The sequence below is a fragment of the Sciurus carolinensis genome, chromosome 3 (genome assembly GCF_902686445.1).
Source record: "Sciurus carolinensis chromosome 3, mSciCar1.2, whole genome shotgun sequence".
NCBI lineage: Eukaryota > Metazoa > Chordata > Mammalia > Rodentia > Sciuridae > Sciurus > Sciurus carolinensis.
In genome coordinates, this window is record NC_062215.1 from 3,096,192 (window position 1) to 3,115,357 (window position 19,166).

The window sequence follows — 19,166 nt, forward strand, 5'->3', positions numbered from 1 at the left end:
CCGGGAGGGCGCCCGGGAGGCAGGGCGCGCGCACACACCGAGGGACGCAGCGAGCGCAGAGCTGCCTCCGGACGCCGGGCGCCCCCCTGCCGCCCCATGCTGTGCTCCATGGCGAACTCGGGCTGCCTCCTGCTGTCCAACTCCGGCAGCATGCTCCCGCACTCCGTGCCCTGCCCGCCCGCCTTCCTCTACCTCCAACAGGTAAGCGGCCCCCGGCCCGACCCGGCCAAGGCCCCCGGCCCGGCGCACGTGCGCCCGGCGCCGCCGCCCACGCCCCGCACTTGGCCGCCTCCGCGTCGCCGCTGGTGGCCCCGCTGCGCTCCCCGCGTCATGGCGACCGGCTTGGGGTGGGGGAACTGCGCCCCGGAGCGGCGGCGGAGTGCGGGGGCCCAGTGGCACGGGGCGGGGGGCGGGAGTTTGGGGCGTCGCTCGCAACTTTTCCGAAGGCGCGGGAGGGGGCGGCGGGCGGAGTCTCGGGGGAAGTCCGAGGGGAGGGGGCGGGGGTTCCCGGCGCCCGGGTCACTTTGGGGAACTTCGCACCGGGCGCGGGGGGTTCGGGCGGGGAGCCGGGACCCCTCCCCGGCCGCGTCGGGATTTCTGAGGGGCCTCGCGGCGGCAGCAGCGGCGGGGACGCGGGGTTCTACTGCAGCGCGGACAGTGCGCTGGGCCTCCGGGGAGGCGGGCCACCCGCCTGGTGGGACTGACAGGGAGGCCCCAGAGCTCTGGCCTGGGAGGGAGCTGGGGCCAGACTTTTTCAGTCTGCGGGGCTGCGCAGGAAGCTTGGGCTGGCGAGGAGGCAGGAAACCAAGGGACTCTAAGACCCCAGATCCCCAGGATGCCCCAAGGGGAGCCGCGCGAGGAGCATCAGTGTCCGCCTGCCAGCCTGCTGGGTCACGAGGGGTGGGGGTCCTGAGATCCCACCCAATGCGGAATCAGTGCGGTCCCAGGCCTGCATTGGGGACGGAGGGGGGACTCCTTCCCCTCCCCAGGCCCTCTGGGCTGCGGTTCCTGGCACCAGCTTGGCCAGAGCCGGCCTGGGGCTGCAGTACCCTGGCCTCACCCACCCTGGTTGCCCACATCTCTGGGTCTGCCCTCCCTCCCTGAGCTCCCGCAGCTAGCTCCCTTCTCTGTTCACGCCCTCACCCTCTGCTTGGGCCTGCAGGGGCGGGGGCGGCTGCTGAGGGAGGCCGGGTGGGACTGAGAGCTTGGGGCTTCAGTCCTGGGGCCTGCTCAGCCCAGGGAGAAGGCTCCCATAGGATCTCATCAGCACCCTGGGGTGGAACTGAGATGGATGGCGGGTACAGAGTGCCCACCCCGAGGGAGATCAGGCTGGGCAAAGCTGCGAGGTGAGGATGCTCCCCGGCCCACCCCCCTGCAAACCTGAGAGCAGGATGGGAAAGTGTTTCTTGGACTCAGTTAGTCTCCAGGTGGACTCGCCTGTGAGTGGTGGGTTCTTGTCTGTGTCCCTTGCACTCTCCAGAGCGCATTGGACATGGAAAAGACGGGTTTCCAGAACTGAACCAAGGCAGCCAGACCCTGGGATGCGGGACACTTGAATTGGCCCCTTACCAGGGTCCCTGTGGTGAGGACTGCCAAACATATTGACCACTGCAGAAGAAGGGACCCAAAACTGTGCAGTGGTGAGGAACAGTTGGTGCCCAGAAGTGGCCTGTGACCTGAGCCTTCGACCCTTGGTCTCACCTTCTTGGGGCTGCCTGTGCCGTTGGGGATTCCTGGACAAAAGCAGTTGGGTGCCCTCAGACCCATAGGCAAGGGATTGTTCAAGCCTAGGCCATGAGCAGCTTCCAAAATTTCCAGTTGTCATTGGGTTGTGGGCAGTCAGGATGAGCCTCAAAGATGATCTTTCCAGCCCCTCTGAAATTTCCATGAGCATGGGAATTGCTTGGGGATCGCTGGCACCAAGCCCCAGAACATGCATCTAATAAGCTTCCAGGTGCAACCACTTGGGGTGGCTGCTACACCCAGCCAACCAGGCAGGAATGTCCTGGTCAGCTGGAAGCAAGGCTCTAGCATCTGTAGCAGAGCTTAGGATTTGGCGTGAAGTCCTGGTTAGAGCCTAATCCATAGCTTATTGGTTGTGTTGTCTTAGGCAAGTCACGTCCCCACTCTGAACTTGAGTGTCTTCTTTGGATACCTAGCCCTGCCAGGCTGAACCCAAGGGCTGAACTGAGAGGAAGTGGGGCATTGTTGGTGCTGTTTTGATGGAGTCGGATCAGTGTTCATAACTGAGGTGAATCCACCAGCAAGACCCGTGGAGCAGACTCCCGGATTGCTCCAGGGTTGGGTGAATGCCTCCTGGCTGGTGACATGTGGAGCTTTCTGTAGGGAGCAGTGAGAAGGCAGAAGGGCTTCGAATGAACTGGACCCATCTCGAATGGGTGTCAGCCCAGAGCTGGGTGCCTCTGGGAAAGCCAGGACCTGCCCCCATTGCACCAGGTTTTGAAGTTCCTGGTTTCCTTTGCATGGCCGCAGCGGTTCTGCAGGGGTGGCCGACTGTGTGTGGGTCTAGAATGCAGCCATTTCCTGGCTATTTGTGGGTCCACATTTTTATGGGAGCACACACAGCTCTGGTGGTCTAGGGCCTATATGAATCAAATAATGACATTTTGTTTGGGACCCCGCTTGTCCCAAACCACCTTTGTAGTGAGAGTCTACTTTCTGGCCAGAAGGGTAGGTTCCCATGGAGACCTGCCCCTGGCCAGGCCTCGAGATGTGAGAACCAGCCCCTCCTCTGCTCCTCTGGGGGCTGCAGGTCCTCTGCTGCGCGAGTGCTGGCCATACGCAGGCTGTATATTCAGTCTAAACAGCACATCTGATATCAAGAGCAGAAGACATGAAATCAAGCAAGACGAGAGGCGTCGTTTGAGGCCCATTGAGATGCAGCACTCCAACAGGCAAGCTCTCAACCTATAGTCTTTGGAACTGCAAATCAAAAACTGAGAGCTCAACAGTGGAATTCCACTCTTCCTGTTAAAGCATCACTAACCTCTTCCTTCAGGGGAGGGCTGGACCCCAGGTAGGCTGGGGACAGGGCAGTGTCCCCTCTGGAACACACAGCTCTGTAATCATTTACAAGTGCCTGTCGTACCTTCCTGTCTCGGCCCTTTTCTGGGCAGGGGGTGGTATTTTTCAGTCTGATCATCCAGGACAACTTTGGGTCACCAAAATACCAGGGCAAATCCAGGTTGGTAGGGCTCTGGCACTTGGTAAGAGCCCACGGAAGGTGGTCCTGGGCCTGGCTCACTCTGCAGCCTGCATTGAGACCTGGCTTGACTTTCCCACCTGCCACACACTTGGGGACCACCACAAGTGCCCCTTGGCTCCTTGCAGGACTGCCCCAGGCTGTGGTTCCCCTAGCGATCTGGCCCCTCTTGGGGACCCTGACATTACTGTCCCTGGTGCATTGTGGCCAGCAGGAGATGGGGCTGACACTGGTCACTATTGAGGGCAGGGAGGAACTCATCAAAAACTCTGGAACCTGAGCAAGGCCCCCTGGAAGACTCCACCTGGGCTCTGGTGGTGGCAGGTTTCAGAGAATTTAAGGAAAACCCACCTGCAAGGTGTAGTGCATCCCGGTGATCACTTGGTTATTAAACTGCAGTGTCTCCTAAAGGATTCTCGGTGCTCCACCTGATCGCAGAACTGGTAGGTGCTCTGGGGAAGAAACCTGCAAGCACCTCCGTCTGGTAGAAAGGAGCCTCCAGTCGTAAGGGATGGCCAGAGGGCACCTGGCCCTGGAGAGCTGGAGGACCCCACCTCCCCAGGGGAGGCCACCTGAGTCCTGCTGACCTTACTGCCTCTGTGTTGCTCAGGTGAAGTCACCACAAGCCTCTGCTGCCATGGTAAACACGCCAACCCCGGAAGCCTCCGCGGAAGATGCGGCGTTCCCTTCCCCCGCGTGGCTTCTCCCAGTCATGGATGACTGTGTGCCCTCAGGGCTCCACCACAGAGGGGCCGGGGGACTCTGGGCCACTGTGAGAGTCCTCAGGAAGCTCAGTTCATATTAATAACCCTTCCCTCTTTGCTCTGAGGCTCATCATGACCAATGCTAGGGACACACAGTGGCTGCTTGTCCACTGTGTCTTCAGGAGGTCATCACCATCCAGATACACCCGCTGGCCAGATCCTCATCCGCCCGGATCACAAATGTGCCCTGGAGAATTTAACCAGACAGGTCCCTCTAAACTAACCTACCTGGTGGTTCTGTGCCCCCCGGCCCCGAACCTTTAGAGACAAAGAATAGCACTTCCTCTTAGCCGCCCGGCCTGGAGATGTCCATTCCTACCCTGAAACCCTTTTACCCAGCGCTACTGGTTCCTGAGGTAACTCCGTCTGGCCTGAGGTTTCTTCCCAGTTTTTAACTGTGCGGGTGCCAGTGTTCCAGAGTCTGCAGGGCTAACACGGTACATATATGTGCATGTCTCACAACGGGGGAAACAGGCACCAGGGTTGGCAAGAACACAGTCAGAAAGCCACCAAGGAGCAGAACCGGGATTCCTGGCAGTCAGACTCCAGAACCAAGGCCCCAGGCAGCCTCGCATCCAAGCAGTAACGCAGATTCATTAGACTCCCTTCCCTCCCGACACTTTCTGAGCCATTTGCAAACCAGGAAGCCAGAGGCGTCTGGTGGCTGGAACTCTTGGCTTTCCTGCAGAGCTTGAGCCTGGGCACCCACAGCCCCAACACCTGGTGATGTCTGGGAGGTTCCTCTAGGGTTGGGAGGAGCGGAAGTGGCCTGTCCTGGAATCTTGCGTTCTGTGGGGTGAGTGGGCCTTCCTGTGTGTGGAGCCTGGAGCGCTGTCTGGCTGGACTAGGAGGAACAGGGACTGTGGACCCGGCGGGTGGGAAGGACCTGCCCGTCCTGGACTCAGGTGGGGTTGGGGAGTGGCGTGATGCCCAGGCCCAGACCCTGCGGAGCGTGGAGGTCACACGAGCCCAGCAGCCCAGGACTTCCAAGGGCCCCGGAGGTGTCTCTGCCCAGCGGCGGGGGCCAGGCTCTGCCCGGGCTCCTCACTCAGTGCAGCATCTTCCAAACTCAAATCAGCATATCTGTGTGGACGGGGCTGGAGAGGGCCAGGGCTGGGGATGGCCCTGGGCAGTCACAGGACCTGACTGCAGATGGGCTGCGGGGTCTGTAGGACTTTCGGATTCCCTCCAGGAGGCCTTCGCAGTCTCGCGGTCATGACTGAGTAGACTAAGGCTTGAACCGTGGCTGAAAACGTCACCCGAATCCGCACCCTGCCCTCCCTGTGAGGACTCTGGAGCAGTGCCCCTGCCCTGGGGCTGTGCATGGAGTGGCAGAGAAGGCTGCCTGTCCCACATTAGGACCCAGCTTTGGTGGGTGGCCTGGGCAGCACTCCCCTGCCTGTCCAGCTGGTATGGCCTGCGGAGCAGGTTCAGCTAGATAGGGCTAGGTCAACAGCCAGTTGGCATGCTGGGAGGTGGTCAAGGGGCAGAGAGTGGCCCGTGGCCAAGCAGAGAAGACACCTGTACCTCTCTCCTCCACCCTGGTGAGGCGGGGTGCCCGCTGCCCTCTGCTGCCAGACCATCAGGGCAGACGCTGAGCCATACAACTTGGGAGACGCACACAGCCACTGTCCTCGGAGGAGGCCCAAGTGCCCTTATGTCTCCTGTCCTCTGGCCCTGGGGACAGGAACCTGAAGTTGGCTTGAAGTACAATCTCTGTTTCCTGGGGAGGGGGGCAGGGACGTGGCAAGAGCAGAAGGCTGGCCCTGGCCACGGGTCAGCTCTGTAGAGGAGCCTCCACCCCTGGCACCCACTCAACTCAGACCAGTCTCCTGGGGGGGTGTCCAGAGGGAGTCTGAGGCTCCTGGTGGTGTGGGACCTGGGGTCCCATGTGTTCTGGGGAGGCTGGTGGATTGCACCTCATCCCACTGGGCAGGGCTGGGCACCCGGCAGAGGAGATGCACTCTGTCCCTTCCTGTTCTCTGCCTCCTCTCCAGGCTCCTCTCTCCAGCCCCCTGGCCAGTGCCCCTGCTGCCTTCTCCCCTGGTATTGCCCTAGCACTTCCCAAGCCTCCGAGCCCCTCCCTCCTCCTCCTCCATTTTCTTCCTTCCCTGCCTCATTTCTCTCTTCCATCTTCATTTTCTCTCTGCTTCTTCCTTCAATCCCTGCTCCTCCTAGAAGATTCCATTTCTGCCTGGTGCCCTGGGCTCTGGCCAGCCCCTCCATGCCTGGCCGACTTATCCACCCTCCCATGCTGGGTCTGCTGGGCTGCGTGTCCTGGACCACGTTCCCAGAGGCCTGCGGCACTGACTCTTCCACGTTGCTGGTGTGGTTGGAATGGGGTGCTTGGTGTTTGCACCCCCTCCGGGGAAGGGAGTCCAGTCCTGGAAGGGGACCCTGGTGGGACTAGGCCTTGGACAGGAGGCCTGCACTGCTTAGCTGAGCCCTGGATCCTGGGCGGCCCTGGGGTAGCCAGGCCCAGTCCATCTGGAGACAGTGGGGTTCCCACCGGCTGCCATAGAGCCAAGCCCCACAGCCGTCAAGAGGCAGCCATGCCGTCCCCCGAGCCCAGGGGCTCCTGGCAACAGGTGGGGCCTTTGTACCCTACTAACCCTGAGGTCTCTGAATGGCTAAGGGAGAGATAAAAGAGAAGGGGAAGAGGTGGCAGGGGTCACCGTCACTAGAGGGGGCCAGAGTGGCCCGTGAGCCCCTCCTGGAGCCGCAGTAGACCCCAGGTCTAGAACTGGGATCCAAAGAAGCCGTCCTGCCTTTCCTGGGTTCACGGATGCAACTCACCTGCAGAAATTGGTCCCCAGGGCAACAAGTATGTTTCTGCACCCCCAGGACTGCAAGGGCATGGGAACCCCTGGGCGGGGAGGGGAGTCAGCCGACCAGTTCCCCATCTGACCACGGTGTCCGTGTCCAGGCTCTGAGGCTGAATTTGACATCTTCTTTCCAGAGGGCACCGCCAACCTGGGGCTCCCTCCCATCCAGCCTCAATGCTATAGGGACACTGGCCCAATGGGCGGCAGCTCAGGGGTGACCAGCCTCTAAGGTGGGTGAGCCCTACTGCCAGCATCCAGCCAGAGGGAGCTTGACCAGGGGAGCAGCGGGGGCCCAGAGCAGGCAGGCAGGAGGGGGTGGCCCCAGAGACACGTCTGCCAGTCCCTGGACCCCACCAGACAGGAAAAGGTGGTCCCACCACACCGCTGCAGCTGCAGCACCTGTGGAGGGGACCCCAGGGTCCAGCCCTCCTGTGAGTCAGCCCACACTAGGGGTCCTCAGAGCCTGGTCCCAGCACTTTGGGCACAGTGTCCTTCCATTTTATGGCAGTAGGGCCTGCCCTTGGAGGCAGAGGGTGCCCAGGCCCTCTAGGGCCAGCCCAGCGGCCTAGCTCACTCTCCTCATGGAAGAGCAAGGAGTCCAGCTGCTGAATGGCCAGAGCTCAGGGTCAGGTGGTGCCAAGGAACATTCAGCCGTCCATCCCTTCAGCAGGGCCAGCGGGGTGGCCCTTGGGCCAGGCCTCTGGGGAGCTCTCCCACGGCCCTGGCGGGAGACACACAAAGTCACCTTGGAGGCAAACACCGTGCCAGGTGTGGCTGGAAGGCCCGAGGGGGCAGGAGAGGAGCGGAGCCTGCGGGGAGGCCGAGGTACCTGGCGGGGGCTCGGGCCTGAGCCCTCAGGAGGGTGCTGGGGTCTGCCGCCCCAGGACGCCTTCTCGCGTAGGTGCCACGGGCACCTCACTGCGCGAGGGAGTGAGCGTGTCCAGGTGGGCACGTGCCGCGTGGCGTGGGCGCTCTGGGGCTTCCTGAGTCCCCTGGTGTGGACGTGTGGCTGGGACTGCAGAGGGAACTGGACCACAGGAGCAGGGGACCGGGAGGAAACTAGCCAGAGGGACACGGGAGTGGAGAGCCGGGGGTTGCAGCTGAGTTGGGGTCGAGGGTGGCTGAGCAGTCACCGCATGGACGCCCTCTGTCCCAGGGGACCTGAGGGGAGCTCTGCCTGGACACATGGCATGTGCACAGTTCTGTGCTCAGTGCGGGTGGTCCTGGGATGACACCCCCAGAAACGGCCCAATAGGAGCAGGGTAGAAAGGGTCAGTGCCAGTCCACGCCGTGCAGGAGGCCCCCACTGAAGAGGCCAAGTTCCACTCCTGGCCCTGCCTCCTGGGCCTCCTTTCCTTGTCACCAGATGACCTAAGGGGACAGGGTCAGTGCTGTCCAAACCTGCCTGTGCTTCCGCGTCACGTGGGGAGGTAGAAATGAAGAGTCCATGTGTGAGGATTGTGTTCCACTGTAGGAGTGCCGTCACCGCCTTGTCACCACCATGTCACCACCTGTTGAAGGGTGAGGAGGAAGGTCAGCCAGAGGCATGGGGCATTGATCTGGGATCTCAGCTGGCCGTCTTCAGAAGTCTGCAGGGTGGCGTGCGAGGGCCCACCCACACGGGGCAGGGCAGAGCAGGGGCGGAGGGTGGGAGTGCTGTTTAAAGAATGACCTCGAAGGCCGTTTTAACGATAATCCCCTTTAGCACTGGTGGCTTTCGAGGTGGTAAGTTGCCCATCACCGAGGGACCTTCACAGGCTAGTCCTGTCTGAGGCTTCAGGGGAGCTGCCCTATCCAATAGAAATGCAGTGCTGGCCAATAGGAAAACGTGAATCTTCTAGCGGCTGTGTTGAAAGGTGGAAGGAGCGGGTGAGGTGAATCCAGCATGCATTTTGTTTAGCCCCACCTTTCCTGGGCCTAACGACCCCAGCAAGAACCCGTGCAGGATGAGCTGGGAATGAGAGTTTCTGCCCTCAGGTCTCACTCGGCCTTTGAAACCTGGGGTAGATTTACAGAAACAGCGTTTCCCCTGGGGCTGGCCACATGTGCAGTGCCCATTCTTCACACGGAGCTCACAGTTAGCCCACCGGGCCAATCCAGAACCTTCTGTTGGGCAATGCAGATCTGGAGCCCCAACACTCAAAGTCTGGTCCGTTGGCAGCAGAAAGCCAGTGAGACAGGCAGACTGGAGAGTGCCAAACCTTGTGTGGGGGTCACCATCCAGTGGGCGCCCAGTGAGCCACGCTGCTCTAGCCCTGGGCAGCCTCTGAGACCCGTCCTGTGGCCACAGTCTCAGACCAGATGGGGTGAGATGGGCCTGGTCTTGCTAGTGCCCCACCTCAATGTGTCAGCCTGTGACATAGTTCCCCCTTGGTCCTCTCAAACTGGGGAAAATAAGAACCATGTCTTCAGTCTTTCCTCGTGCGGATGGACAGAGTCACCTTTTGTTCTGGAATGCCCCTTGGTCACGTGCTCGCCATACCTGTGGTTCCCGGATTTATGTCCTCACTTGGTAAAACACGAGGTTGGCAATTCTGATTGGTTTCTCGCCCTGCCCCTTTTTTAAAACTGCAGTTTGCTAGTTAGCACTGTTCAGGAGTCTGGAAGCCGGGGACCTAGAGCAGGGTGGTGGGCCAGCTCCAGCCCACCGTCTGTCTCCCGGGTACAAGTTCTCCTGGAACCGGGCCACGCGCGTGCGTTCAGGCCTAGGCCGTGGTGCTTCGAGTGGCAGCGGCAGGACAGACCAGCTGCTGCGGAGACCATATGGCGGCAAAACCCAAAATATCTGCTCTCTGGCCCTTGATAGGAAAGGGTTGCCAACCCCTGGCCTGGCCAGCACTGCCCGTAGGACAGTGCACATAGGACAGAGCCGTGTCTGGCGTTGGCAGTTGCTAATCGCGCATCTACAAAAGCAATGAGAAACAGATGAAATGCATTTTAATGATGTATTTTATTTAACCCAATCCTGAGTATTGCCACTGCAGCGTCCAATCAATATAAACAGGATTGAGACATTTGGCGTTCTCTTTCCACGCTCGATCTCCCAGATCCACCGTGTGCTTGTCACTCACCGCCCGTCTCTAATCTGTCCGGCCACGTTTCAGATGCTCCGGCGGCCACATGGGGCTGGCGGCAGCTGCAGCAGATAGCTCCGACCTGGAGGCAGAGGGAGGCGATCTGGGAAGGGCCTCTAGGGGCAGCCGGGCCTTGCCCTTGTGGGCAGGATGGTCCCAAAGGAAAGTAACAGTTTCTTGGGAAAGACTGAGTTGGGGCGGGTGCAGGGTGGGTCCTGGGCACCTGGAATCTGGTGTGGAGGGAGCCGGTGACCACTCTGCTCTTTCAGGGTCCAGGCTGAGATATTGGGAAGGCCTTTGAACAGGGAGTGACAGGACCCCATCTGTAGGTGGGGAGGAGAGAAGAGGGCAGGGCAGGGTAGGCAGGCTGCGGACCAGGGAGCGGAAAGCGGCAGGTCCTGAACACAACCAGGCAGGCAGCGTGGATGAAAAGGGGCGGAAGGGGAGAGAGAGGACAGCGAGCCGCAACCGGGGGAGGAGCGTTGGTGGAGTCTGTGGATTCCGCCTGCAGGATGGAGCCCATGCTCATGGGCAGGTGCTCTGGCTGGCACTGCCCGGGCCTTGCCCCTGGGGTCTTTGTGTGCCCAAAACCAGATGGAGAAAGCCTTCCCTCCACCAGGTGCTGGGCCAACTTCGCACCCCTGGTGGGGACCAGGGGTTGTGCCCCTCCCTCTGGTCTCCTCTGGCCTGCTAGTGCCCTGGCCAGCTGTGAACACCTGGCTCTGCCCTTGTGGAAACCACACCCCTTCACCGTGAACCTTGATCTGAGCCTGTGGCCGCCCTTCTGGCTCCTGTCACCCCTTCCCTGCCAGGCCCAAAGCAGACTTGCTGCAAAGCTGGGTTCTCAACTCCCTGCTCCATCAGGGCCGTGGCCACACACGCCCCAGCCCATGGTCCAGGTCCCTCACAAGCACCCGCCAGGAAGTACATAGGAAGGAGCCCCGGCCAGTAGTAGATGGCCCTGCATGAGTGCCTTCTGGGTGGAAAGGGACCAGCCGAGGTCACGGGGAGAGACTGCCCACTCACCCCGCATCACCTGGGAAGGGGTGCGCAGGGGAAGGATGGGGTGGGCGCGCCTGCCTACCTGACTGCCCCAACCTCCCGGCCTGTGCCTGCCACAGGGCGTGCTCTGCCGCAGAAACCCACCCGACATGCTGCGTGACACCGTCAGCCTGCTGGTCCCCTTCTCAGGAGCCCTTTCCTGAGCCATCTGGAAGTGCAGCTGCCCCCAGCACGCTCCTCGCCCCACCCGCCCCTCCACCTGTCCTCACAGCTCTTATGGATGCTGGAGTATGGCACACTTCTCTTATCTGTTTGTCCGGCCCCTATCTACGAAGGGGAAGGACTTTTGGTCCCTTTTGCTCCTCGCCATTTCCCCAGGGACTAGGAGCGGCACCTGGTACTAGTACCTGCTAAGTTAGCAGCTGCTCAGTGGCTGGGACCCTGGGCTGTGTCCATCGGTGCCTCCCAAGTGGAAGGCTCTGCTTTCTGTCTTGCCCTGCTGTCTGTTCGGGCTCCCTGGCAGGGCACCCCTCCACATGCCACAGAGGGTCTGGGCCAGTCCTGGGAGCCAGGTCAGGCCAGATGGCCATATCGAGGGCTTGAAGCAGCCTGGTGAGTGTGCATGTCTGCGTGGCCTGTCTTCAGGGTGGCACTGTGTGTCACGGCCGCATGTTCAGAGCCACCACCTGCCTGAGAGGCTGAGATTGTGAGTACCCAAGAAAGTAGTTGTGTGGCCACAGGTGGCAAAGATCAGGGTGGGCTCCTCCGTCACGGCCCCTGGGGGTCCTCAAGACACAGGACAGGAACGTTCTGCAGCAGCAAGCTTGGCATCCTCTCTCTCCCTTTCCTCTCAATGATGTGTATCCGTGAGTTTTTATTGGGATGAACCTCACAGCATCACACCCTCCTGGGCTCACCAGAGTACCTGGGTTCAGTGCGTGACAGCCGGTGTCCTGACCCTGCAGGTTCCCATCCCCAGCCCCTCAGCACTAAGTCCACAGACACTGCCCCACCCACTGACCTGCCTCTGCCTGTTCTGGGTCGTTCATAAACATGGAGTCTACACTTTGGGCTCTGACTTTGAACCTGACCCCAGGTGTGGCTGCCCTGGCAGGAGGACAGCCCTGCACTCAGAGGGCTTTGCAGACCCAGGAGTGCCGGGTTTCTTGGTCAAAGCGTCTGTGATGTACCAGGTTGGGTCCAGGCCGCCATACCTGCCCATCAGATATGGCCGACATTGCATGACCAGCTAGGCCACCAAGCCCCCAGGCAGACTGGGAAGGTGAACCAGAAAATGAGCAGTCTTCCCAGGCCAGGGTCGAGTAGAGGAGGCTGGGGGCTCAGGATCTGCCGCCCACCTTCACTGTCCCTGTCCCCAGGGCTGGAGTGGGGCAGAGCCTCCCACAGAGCAGCCAGAACTCTTGGTTGGGTTGTCTGGTAGTTGGACCCCTGGGCAGGCCTGTCCCAGCCCTCCCTCCTGGGTATACTCCCCAGAGTGGGCAGGTGGAAAGTGGGGTGTCAGGAGCAGGCCAGCCCCGACCCTGTCAGTGGTTCCTGCTTTTCCCCACCCGAGCCTTGGTTTCCTCCTGGTGGGTGGGGACAAGGTGGTCCTTTGCTGGGAGGCTGGGATGAAGCACACAGCGAGCACAGGACTGGAGTGCGTAGGCCCCACCAAGGCTGGTCCCTCCTGTTGTCCTACACTCCCCGTCTGTTAGATCAAGAGAAGAAGGTGCTAAAATAAGGTCACAAAATATGTAGTTTGTCTTAAATATTTCCATTTGGCAAATTAACAATTTAAACCCACACTCAGGCCGAAGCAATGAGACTGCTGTTCACGAGCCGGTGTCGGGCCCGGCTTCTAGTTCAGGGTAGCGAGTGTGCCGTGGGGCCCTGGCCATGTGCTCTCTGCCCTGTGCAGCACTGCCCCCAGAGAGCCCTCCCCAGGAGCTGGTCAGTGCCCCTCAGGGCTGAGCGTCCAGAGCCCCATGCGTCCTGAATCTCTGCTGACTGCTGTGTCCAGTCAAGCTGACCACCTGCCCCAGCCCCGCTGCCTGCTGACCACCGCCCTGTGGCTGGGGTCTGGCCAGGACTCCGGCCTTCCTGTGGTTGAGGTCAGGAGGAGGCCTGTCTCTTCCTCCCTTATCCTGGGAAAGCACTGGAGCCCGGTCGTTACCCTGCACTGACCCTGGCTGGGCCTGGACAGTGCCAGCCCAGCCCAAGACCCCTCACACCTCCCTGCCTGGCCTCTGGCTCCCGGTGGTCTGAACTCCAGATGGGGCTGCGGCTGAAGGGGCCCCAGAGCTGATGGGGTGGGCTGGCCCAAGAAATCCCGGCAGGAGATGGTGAGATGTGGGGACGGAGGTGCCTGCCAGAGGACCCTCCTCTGGGAATACAGGCAGACCCTGGTCCTGCTGTAAGCAGGTTGAGGTGAGGGGCAAGGCTGGGAGACCAAAGACTCAGAATTAAGCCCATGGACTTAATCACTGAATGGGGGCTCAAAGTCTGTGCTGCACCTGAGTTGGTCATGAAGGGCCCCTTGACTCATGGGAGGGGGCCCCACATCATCAGCAGAGTCGGGGGGCCTTGTAAAGGGTGCTCAGTTAGCAGGACTGCAGAGCCTGACAGAGACCCCAAAGAGAGGGGAGGGAGACCTGCTGCATTTCCCACGCATGGACTTCTCTGGTGTGGAGCCGCCTTGAAGTTCAGAATGTCACCCATCTCCCCATTTTACAAAATAGGAAAACCAAGGCACGGAGAGACAAAAAGGTTGCTTTTTGACATATCTAAAACGGGGGTGGTGCGGCCACCTTGCCAGTGGTCACGACCAGTAGCCACCATGCTGGGTGGTGCTGGGGTAGTGGCAGCAGTGTCCAATGCCCCAAGCTGAGCTCTCCTGATCTCACAGCTGGGGGTAGTGGCAGCAGTGTCCAATGCCCCAAGCTGGGCTCTCCTGATCTCACAGCTGGGGGTAGTGGCAGCAGTGTCCAGTGCTCCAAGCTGGGCTCTCCTGATCTCGCAGGCAACTTGCAGAGGAGTCAGACTTGGGCTCTTCCCCTGGTTATTTTTTTAAGGGCTTTATTGACCTAATCCACATGCCACAAAATTCTCCCGCTGGAAGGTGGACAGTTTGGTGACTTTGAACAGGCATCTAGTTGTGTCGTCATCCCCACAAACCTGCTGGGAAGCCTCCCCTCCTCGAAGTGTTTCCCTTTGCCTTGACTGCCCCCTGAGCCCACACCCACACCCACACCCTGGCTTGGGCAGCCCAGGCAGGAGGGCGGTGGGTTCTGAGTGGCCCAGGCTGCCCTTGCTTGGGTGTGGGTGGTAAGGGCTGAGCCCTCCGTCCTGCCCCTGCCCCTGTGGGTGCAGGTCTCCTCCCCCAGGCCTCGGTGCCAGGTGTTCAGCCTTCCCCAGCCTCTGCCCTCCCTGGGGGCCTTCCTGACTCCGCCTCACTCCCTGCCCCAGCAGCTCCCCGTGGGTGGCTCTTGGACCCCCTCTTCCCTGGCTCAGAGCTAAGCCTACTTCATTCTTTTGATCTCAGCTCAGAAACCGGCCCTCCAGCCATTCCTGCTGCTGCTCCGCTGGGTGCGCCTGCCTGAGTCTGAGCCTGGGACTGCGGCGGCCGTGGTGGGTTCCCCTGGCAGCTGCCCTGGCCTCCTTTCCGAGCGCGGCCCCCGCTGTGGGCTGCCTGCACACAGCCGCGGGGGGGCCTGCTGGGGTGGGAGCCCCAGCAATGCAGAATGCGGGGAGGGCCTTCCCACAGCGTGGGGTTGGAGCTGCGTCCTGTGCGTCCTGCTGGGCCACGGTCGGCCTTGCGCCTGCCCATGAGAGGTGGGGTGGGCAGTCAGCACGGCCCAGGTGTGTAGCAGGCTGACCCTCCTGGGTTCATGCACTCCACCTCCCTGGGCCTCGGGTTCTCTGTACAAATCCAGGTCTGGGTCACATCCCTCCCCTGCCAGCGTTAGGCACAGCCGTCAGGGAGCTTGGCACACGGTGGTCCTCAGCATCACCAGCCCCCAGCCTCACTGCAGGGGAGACACCTCCACCCTTGGGCCTGTAGCACCCTGGGACCTGGAACTGCCGTAGCGGGGCGGGGGTGGAGAAGGTCACACTCTGAGCCAGGGCGGCAGGTGGGCCTCACCCCTGACGTCTGGCCAGGAGTGTGGCCAGGGCCACTGGTGAGCTGGTGGGCAGCTGCACTCTCGGGAGGAGTCCACTGGTCCAGTTCTACCTTCCCCAGTTCTGCCCGCTGGAGACTCAGCAGGGGGAGCCGAGCGAACCCACAGATGGTCAGGGCTCTTTCCCCCAGGTGGCATTGGACCCCCGTGACCTTCTGACCCCGCCTGACTTCTGGAAGACTGCGGACCGGGGGAGGGGGTGAAGCCAGGACCGGCCTCCGAGCTGTTGAGCAGGGCTTGGCAGTCTGTGCCCTGGGCTGCAGGAGCTAGGGACCCCCAGCTGCAAAGCCATAACCCCTCCAGGGGTCCCGGAGGCAGGAAGCAGAACCAGATGGAGAATGGATGCGAAGTGCTTTCCAGTGAGGCCCTGGAAGTGGCCGTGGAGGGGTTGGAACCTGCACCTGACTTGCCCCACCTCGGTGGCCCTCCGCGCCCTCTGCCAGCTCCGCCCAGGGGCTCCCAGTGCCCACCCTACTCCACCGCTCCCTGCCCAGGCTTTCCTCTGCTCAGCCTAAAACGAGAACGAAAGGAAATGAGGAGACCGGCAATTCATTTGTGAGCTGCATTGTGTGGGGGGCTCTTAATTAGACCTAATTAGACTAATTAACTTTCAAATGAGAAACTCGGATTTTCTCTCCTCTCTCCCTCTCTTCCTATTGCTTTCTCTTCATTCCCCTTTTGGAAGATGAAACAAGGATAAATATTTGACTGGCTCGCGGCAGCCCGGGAGGTGAAGCCAGCTCAGGCGCCGGAGGGGGCGCCCTGGAGGGCAGAGGGTGCTAGTGGGATCCTGCACCCTCCCCGCCCCACCCGGTTGCTGCCCTGGTGGCTGGTTTGCTGAGCCCGCCCTCCTCCTGGCTCTGGGGCAGAGGGTGTGGCCCCGCCTTTCATTCAGCAGACGATGCTCTGGGGGTTCACTTTGTTCCCGGGACCCAGAGTGGAAAGATGAGTAAGAGGTTGGGTCCCTTGGGTGATTCTGATGCCGGGGAAGCGGGGTGAGCCTGCACCCCGTTTCACTCTGCCCACCCTCCGGTCTGGCACACCTGGGCTTATGTTGCTCTGCCTCCCTGGGCCTGTACCTGTCTGCAAATGCAGGTTGGGTCGTATTCCTCCCCTGTCATCAGGAGGGAATGCCTGATATATAGGGGTTCTCGGCAGCACCTGCTCCATCCCCCTGAAGCAGGGGGTCTCTCCTCCAGCCGCACAGGCTCTCAGAGGACTAGCTGATGAGTTGGGTAGCTCCCTGTCTCTGGGAGGGTCTAGGGGAGCCCCCTGCCCCCACTGAGGGATCACACCTGTGCATGAGCTGAGGCCCTGTAAACTGCTCTGTGCCCACCTGAGGCCTCCCACAGAGCCCGTGTGCCATTTTTGGCAACAGTGTTGGCCTTTGGCATAGGTGCTCAGGGACTTGATCTGCAGCACCTCCCACCAAGACTGCTGGGCCGAGATGCCACCCACCCACACCTGAGGTACAGACCCTGCTGCCTCTGTAGGTCCAGAACATTCCAGCAACTGCCTTAGGGTGCTTCAGGGTTCGCAGGAAGAACCCTCAAGAGTCAGCGTGGGACCCCACACAGGAAATTCTGGTTCTGTTCGCTGCCCTGGTTTGTCCTGGACTCCTGCCTCCCCTGACCCGCTGCTGTGCCCTGATCTCTGGTTTCCGCAGACTGACGCGTGTCCCTGCAGCCTGACCCTGTCGGGAAGCTGAGGGTGCAGCACCCCTCTCCCGGAGGGCATCTGGAGTCTTCCTGGCCTGTTCTTTCTCTAGCCCCATCCCAAACCTCAAGCCCCCGTCTCCCTCTTCCCAGAACCTGATGGAAGGATTCCTGACGCCAACACCTGCCACTTCCGTATTGATTTTCCCGCTGTCTCAACCGGAGCTGCTGGGGTAGAGCCGGCCCTGCTAGCCAGGGAGAGCAGGAAGCTGCTTCTGCTGACATTCTAGAATGTGCTGTATGCTCAGGCCCCAGGGCAGGAGCCATGATTTGCCCTCCTCAGAGCCAGGCCCCTTCTGAGCAGAAGGGTCCAGGGAGGCCCTGGAGGGGTGGGATCCAGCAGGCATGTCTGGGCCCACAGCCCCCAGACAAGCACACCTCAGCACCCGGGACCTGTTCTACATCTGGCCGTCCCTGAGCCGACCCTGGGAGGGGGGCCACCCTGTCTGCATTAGGCCGGAAGCAGGTGGGCAGGCACCTGGCGAGGGGGCCCCCTTCTGGCCTTTCCCGTCCAAGAAGCTTTGAACAGACCCCAGGTGGGCCGCAGCAGCTGGGTTCCTCCCGTTCAAAGCCCACCCTGCAGCTAGCTGTCAGCATCCAGTGCTCTCCGCGTGGCCGGGTCTTCTGAGTAGGAGGTCCTCATGAAGGAAGCAGAACAGAGGACTTGCCTTGGGGCCAGGCAAAGGTTTACAGGGGGCCCTGCCGCTCTCCTACCCTTGCCAGGGCCCCCATCCCTCCCGCACCTAGGGAGCATCGCTGGAGCCTGGTTGCTGGAATTCCCGTCCTGCAGAGGCTGTGTCCAGCGTGCTCTCCTGCCACTGAGACCTGGGCCCTGGACCTGCCCCTCCTGATTTAGCAGTATGCTCTTGGAGCAGCTGGGCTGAGAAGGACAGGGCTGGGGAAGGCTGTCCCGGTGACAACGCACAGCGGTCCGAGCAGGAGTGGCTGCCCTGTCCCCCGTCTTGAGCTCTGTGTTTTGGGGTTGGAGGAATGGGGGGGAAACTGCAGCTTTGGTCCTTGCTGTCACCCTCTCTTCCCCAGACTGCCCCCTCTGTGCCCGGGCTCAGGAGAGCCCAAAAGCTCTCAAGCTCAGATGCTGGTCCCTCTCCAGGTGGCAGCAGGGGTGCTCTGAACACTGCAGTTTGAGAACAGCCCTCTTTGACGTCCTGCGGCTGGTTTTTTCCACTCCAGCCACCTGCCCTCCCTGGGGGTGCAGCCCTCTGGCCCACCTGGAGCCAGCTCTGCCTCCCACCCCCACCCTCGCCATACCCTGGGGGCTTTGTTAGCACAACCGGGTTCAAATGTCTGATTAGTCTTTAGGAGATCGCGGGGTCAATTTTCCACAGCTCCTTCCTCTCCATTTAACTAATTTAACTGCACGATTGTTACAAATTTCATTTTATTATAGCCCCGCTTCTCAGTCCAATTGAATTACTAAAATCTCATTTTCTCAGAAGTGCTGAATATGTAATTAGAGGAAAAATTATGCTCCCGCCTGCCTATTAGGACGGTTCACGCATGTGTGCGCTGTGTGACATGTGATGGGCACACCACTGGCCTCTGTGAGGTGGGCTTGGCCGGAGGCGGAGCTGGCACTGGGGTCCGCGGGCAGGAGGACTTCCTCCAGGTCCGCGCCCTAGAGCGTGGCCCGTGCCCGTCTGTGTGGATACCGACATGCACGTGCGGGCAGCGCCAGTGAGCACGAGAGGGGAGACCACATTAACTCCAGATTACAAATTAAACAGGATCTGTGGGCCATTTTAATTAAGGGGAAATTCGATTCTGTCCTAATGCCCCATTATGTCTGGCTCTGCGAGTCGCAGCTGGGGCTGTGTAGCTAGTTCAGTGGGACCAGAGGTTCCAGGGAGCCTGAATGTCAGCCGCAACCCTCTGCTGGCTCCCAGTTCTCAGCAGGGACACCAGGGAGGAGGGCTGTGTGCTGCTTCTGATCTGTCCAGCCCTGAGGATTTCTTCCCGTTTCTATCTCGAAGGTCCCTGTGGCCCCGCAGCCCCCTTCCACAGTTGTGGGTCTGGGTGTTGCAGGCGCCAGACCCCAGCCTGGTTGTGGCTTGGGAAGGGGCCTCAATGGGAGGAAGGAGGATTCAGCACTTGGCTGCAGGAGCTGGCAGGCAGCTTTGGGCCCCAGGCCCCAGGGGACTGCTGGGTGGTAGGAGAGCACCTTGTGTCCACAAGTCCAGGTCACCTCAGGCCCTGGAGCAACGTTCAGGCTGGTTTGCAGAGGCGGATGAGCTGGGTGGGAGTGTGTGCAGACCCTTGAGCACCTCCAGGGCTCCCTGAGGGACTTGGTGGTGGCAAAGGACAGGCCTCTTGGGGCCCCTCTGTCCCCTCCAAGCCGCCTGCTCCCTGGGCTCTAGGAGCAGTGGG

The 19,166-nt window shown here is 61.0% G+C and overlaps 1 protein-coding gene across 8 annotated transcripts in view; it reads left to right on the forward strand.

Moving 5' to 3' along the window:
* Rbfox3 (RNA binding fox-1 homolog 3) overlaps positions 1 to 19,166 on the forward strand; it is a 393,803-nt gene that overhangs the window by 316,465 nt on the left and 58,172 nt on the right. The window lies entirely within an intron of this gene.